The sequence below is a fragment of the Trachurus japonicus genome, chromosome 4, assembly GCF_045865225.1.
Source record: "Trachurus japonicus isolate A0001 chromosome 4, Traja_1.0".
In the NCBI taxonomy this organism is placed as follows: domain Eukaryota; kingdom Metazoa; phylum Chordata; class Actinopteri; order Carangiformes; family Carangidae; genus Trachurus; species Trachurus japonicus.
In genome coordinates, this window is record NC_140910.1 from 5,414,263 (window position 1) to 5,420,204 (window position 5,942).

Below are 5,942 nucleotides of genomic sequence, written 5' to 3' on the forward strand. Positions count from 1 at the left end.
CTGCTGCACACCAGCTGTCTTTGTTTCTATATAAACATCTGTCTCTGTTTTCTGTTACATGTTGTTGAGAGAAAACACTCTAAATGGGTCACGACAGTGTTTTATTCTCAAGTCTCACAAGAGGATGTAGATTTCAGTTACTTTGTTCTGGCTCTTAAAAAATTCACTATGATGTCTCTGTTATGTCAAACTAGACTTTATGTGAATCTACATCCATTCATTGTCTTGCACTTATCAGGGGTTAGGCAGATATCCTGAGTGTAGCTCCTCCTGGGGAATCCCGTCTGCGATGCCGGATCCAAAGGGGTAGTTCAACATTTTGGCAAATTGGCCCATTGCCATAATCCCTATAGTTTTAGGAGTAGGTTCGTTACCTTTAATTGTCGGTGCAAGCTATTTTTAGAATGACGAGCTGCTCAGAGCTATGGAGGCTAATGGGATTTCTTGGTTTCCCTCATCAAACTCATCAAATACACAATCCAACAACTCCAAAACACTGTGGTGGACTAGTTGTGACCTGCACATTCACCACGCTATGAGATAATAACAGAAAGTTACCAGACAGAGAACGCGCATTAGCGGTTTTGCATGAATTTACCTCGAAAACAACTCTGTCTGTGAATGTGCAGGTCACAACTTGTCCACCAGAGCGTTTTGGAGTTGTTGAATTGTGTATTTGATGTGTTTGATGAGGGAAACCAAGAAATCCCATTAGCCTCCGTAGCATAGCTCTGAGCAGCTCATGGCTCTGCTCCGCCGTTCTAAAAATAGCTTGCACTGACAATTAAAGGTAACGAACCTTCTGCTATGACTAGGGATTATGGCAATGGACCAATTTGCCAAAATGTTGAACTATCCCTTTAAATGGCTCCTTGGACGTGAAGGAGAAGCAGATCTACTCTGAGCTCCCTCTGGATGTTCATGCTCCTCACTCCATCTCTGGGGCAGAGCCCAGCCTCCCAGGGAAGGAAGCCCAATTCAGCTGCTTGCATCCATCCATCCATCCATCTTCTTCCGTCTTGTCTGCGGCCGGATCTAAGCAGGGTCGCCCAGACTTCCCTCTCCCCGGATACCTCCTCCAGCTCTTCTGGGAGGATCTCAGGGCATTCCCAGGCCAGTCAAGTGCCATATAGTCACTCCAGTGTGTCCTGGGTCTTCCCCAGGGCCTCCTCCTGGGGAATGCCCGGAACATGTCCCCAGGGAGGCGTCCAGGAGGCATCTGACACAGATCCGACACAGACCACCTCAGCTGGCTCCCCTCGATGTGGAGGTGCAGCGGCTCCACTCCGAGCTCCTAACCCTATCTCTAAGGGAGCACCCCGCCACCCTGCAGAGGAAACCCATTTCAGTCACTTATATCCAGGTGTCCAGTATCCGGGATCCCGTTCTTTCGGTTATGACCCAAAGTTCATGACCATAGGTGAGGGTAGGAACGTAGATTGACCGGTAAATCGAGAGCTTCACCTTTTGGCGCACCTCCTTCTTCACCATGACAGACCACTTGCATCCATGATCTCATTCTTCCTGTCACTACCCATAGCTCTCGACCATAGGTAACAGTTGGAATGAAGGTCAAAATATAAACCAAGAGCTTCCCACTCTGACTCAGCTCCCTCTTTCCCCCACCAGCCTGGTACAATGTCCACATTACTGGCTGCAGAGGTGGACAAAGTACACAACTTCATTACTTGAGTAAAAGCACAGATAATCCTTGTCAAATATAGCTCCAATACCAAATGTAGCTTTGTCAAAATATTACTTAAGTGAAACTACTTAAGTGGCAAAAAATTACTCAGGTATATATAACATAAATGACAGCACACTTAGGGCCGGATTTACTAAAGGTTTGCGTGTATTAAAACGTGTGCAAACGTGATTGCACGCGCAAACACATGTGGAACCTGATCTACTAACCGGACGCCGAGGATTGCGTCCCTCACACGGGCAGAATAGCACGTGCGATCCATTTAGCGTGTTTGCCTTGATGAATATGTAAATATGGGCGTTTCAGCCAGAACGTGCAGAATACTGGGAGGAGTAGATGCAAATAGATTTATTTAGCGCGTGCAATGTGATTTACCAAACCAGGAAGAGATTGCGGTGGCTGTTTTTGCGTCTTTATTCACCACGTCTGATAACCATGTACTAACTGATACAACTTTGTGAAAACGTATGCGTTTATTGATTTGATACCTGTCAGAGCCCCGTGATCTTACATCTCTGCATTTCCTCACATCTGGGTAATTCTGTAACAGTTTTGCAGCCGTGTTAAAGGTAATTTACGCGCCGTTACGCATGGGGCACGTCTGTCCTGCAGTGCGCTCCTCTCCTCTCCTTTCCTCTCCTCTCACCTGGCTGCTCAGCTCCGTCTCTCAGTCCCGGTCCCGGTCCCGGACTGAGACATGTCACTGCTGCCTTCACCCGTCTTTGATCCCTCTGGTCAGTGGTCAGAGCGTTTAGATCCGTGTGTCCCACCTGAGCTCTCTATTAATCCACTGGATCACGGGCGGCACACACATAGGTGTGTGATTGTCGCTGCAGCTGCTGCCTGTTCGTCACTATATGACGAGTTGGGCCCTGTAGCGATTTGTGTTTATTAATCTAAACAGAGTGTGAGAGAGATGAACACACATGCTGTCATTGTATGCATCTGATCAAATGTCATTCTGTCCCTTCGTCCGTCCAGCTCTCTGTCCACTCTCTCCATGGCGGAAACGATTACCACGCGCAAAACCCTCATTTACATATTGCGGTTTGCACGTGTTTTCATTTAGCGGGTTACTCTTAGTAGATCACCTGTTTTGCGTGCACTAACCAAACTCGCAATATTATAGCGGGCGCAAACAATATAGCGCCCGCTATCTGGGATCTTAGTAAATCCGGCCCTTACAGACAAATAAACAATTTATGTAGAAATAGAAACAGATGTGCAACAGCACCGTTAGTGAATGAACAAAAGAAAAGAGAAACATCTCTGCAGGGTGAGGCTGGCCAAAACAACAAACAAAACACTCTATCTTCAAAATCAACCTGACTAGTCCCTAAGTCAAAACGGAAACACAAAAGACAATTCCTAAACCTGCTTTCCTTAACTAACAGAAACAGGAGAAGATGTGTCAAAAAAAAAGGGGACTCACCACTACTGCCTGTAACTTGCTGTGGGCATTAAACAGAGTGCATGTCTAATTACAGTGTTGGGATTCTATTATACAAAGACAGTGGAGGGAAAACACAATTACACAACGAGCGGATTTACACAGGCTCTAATACAATTTCTATAATCACAGAAAATCCACAGCGTCGACTGTTCGACTACATGTGTATGGTCTCACCGTTTGACAGGTATCCCACTGTTTTAGGGTGAATTCACACCTGGTTCGTTTGGAGCAGTTGTTCCAAAACAGAGAGCGTTACCACTCAGATCGGTTCGTTTGGTCGTATGTGAACACAGCAATCATGCTCGGATGCAGAATAAAACAAGCGGGCCAAGATCACTTAGAAGGACTGGTCTCGTTTACACCTACCTAGGATGACTCGGGTCGGCTTCCGTTTTTTTCTTTTTTTCATGGTCGTGTACGGGTCTGATTTGGGCTGAAAATATACACAAATGACTAAGATCAGGTAAAGTCCTGCAGGTCGGATTTTAATTTTCAGGCCCGTTAACCTCCCCCTCCTCCCAGGTAGGATTTCTAAGCAATGAGAGAACAGTCTGTTCGCAAGTGGCATCTGTTTACAACTTTGGTACTGTTACTGTGTCAAAACCAACAAACCAAAAGAAAAATGCAATAATTGTATCGGTTTAGCCTCTGAATAGGAACAAAGCAAACAAGCCACAGGTCTGAATACACCCTAAAACAGTTTGGCTCTTGCCCACCAAATCTGCAGCCCCCCTGTCACGGACACAGTACAATGGGACCTCTAAGATGACTAGAGGAAGGAGAGCTTGCACTCCCGAACCAGCCATAACAAGCATCTCCCCAGAGACTGGCACTCGCATCCACAGGCCAGCGCAAAGTCAGGAGCCGTGAAGAAAGGCGAGCTGCTGAGAAGAGCTTTGGCAGAGTCAAAGGCACTTTGACATTCTGGGGACCAGGAAAACGACTGTGAGACACTAGTCAAGCTTGTGAGAGGAGCAACAACATCGGCGCACCTGACCCTGACCCACCTCTTTCCCCAAGTAGGTCACAGTGGCTCAACCAAAGTCACATTTGTTCAAAGTTAGGGAAGCCTGCCTCAACTTCGCAAAAATAACTTCCAACTGTCAGGTTCAGCAAAATACTGCACCCAAAATGCAGACTGTGGAGGAGCAGGTAGATTAACAAAAGATCTTTATTTTCACTTATGAACAGAACTCAGGGACAACAGGAGGAACACAGGAACACCAAGCATGGGGGAACAGGCAACAATGCTGGACAAAACTGATCTCTGACACACGTCTTTTGTTATCAGAATTTAGCAAAAACAAGACAATTGATTAGCTGACGTAAGAGCAAAAGTAGCACCAATAGAAATGTGGTTAAGTAAAATGTACAATATTTGTCCTTCAAATATTATTATTATTTTATACCCCCAAAATAATACTCAAGTAAAGTACAAACACCCAGAAAATGTTCTGCCTGGCTGACATAATAACTAAAAAATACACAGAGTATCTGAAGGGAGTGAAGGACAGGACGTGTCAAAGCTTGTGAAGGAATGGTTTCAATCAGCGGATGCCTGAAGTGACCTAGCAAATAAGGAACACATCGATGACTTACAGCATGACCAAACAAACTCTGCTGCTGCTCCAAACTCCTCGATTGTTAAGTTTGTGAATTCTTCTTCTTCTACAGAGGTGAACCAAAATACTTTAACCACAATTAGTCTCCACAGCTGCAAAGGAAAGGCGCTCAGGCGAGGAATGCTATTGATGTTTGTTCTGTAAATTTCACCTCCAGATTACTGCTGAAAGGTACAAGGACAGCTCAGCAACATCAGCTATGAAGTCAATGCATTGGGCAACCCAATTAAAAAATATATATTTTAAGCCAACTTTGAAAATGACACTGCTTAGTTGCAATGCTCCAAAAGACTCTCTTATTAAAAAAGAACATTTAAAATTTAAAAGAGTTGCCATCCTTTTCAATAAATCAGTCTACTTGACGACAATGAGGGCAGATATGTGATGGTAATAGGGACTATCTGAGCTATTAAAGCAACTATATTTAATTCATATGCTCCAAATGAAGATTGTCCACATTTCCTCAAGAATGGAGCATCAGAGGGAGGAGATGATTTTGATAGGCAGAGATTTGAACTGTGAAGGTCTATGGAGAGACTCCCAGAAGATGTCAGCCCTTTGTCTGAAAAAATCTATCACTCTTTTGGCCAAGTTGGGCAAACTGGGCTTGGCAGACACCTGGCACCACCCCCCATTCCAGGGAAAAGGATGTCACAAGTTGATGGCAGATGTCAAAAGTGCCGTTAGAGACATTTTTGACATCTGGTACAGACATACACAGGACTAGTAAATGTAATATTGAGTGAATTATGATTATCAGAATATTCCCTAATCATCTTTTTAGATTGGACATATTAACAGTTTAGGTTTTGGAAGCTATACATCTCACTGAAAGAAATATACAGTATAATGGTTTAATGGACCACCAGGCCTTAAATAATCATTGAAGTCTCTCCATCTGTTCTTTGGGAAGAGGCCAAGGTACTGATGAGAGGAAAAAATGATTCAAGAGATTAAAAAAAAAGGGAAAAAAAGAAATTAGAGACAGAGTACCAGAAGTCAAAACAGAAAATATTGAGTTCATCACAGGAAAACAGCCAGAAGCTAGCTGACATGCTAAACTTTGAAGCTGAGCAATCTCAACAATTTACTCTCAGGAAAAACAACCAAAATGCCAGCAGGCTACTGACTCTCCAGCTACATAAAGATGAGTCCAATAGAA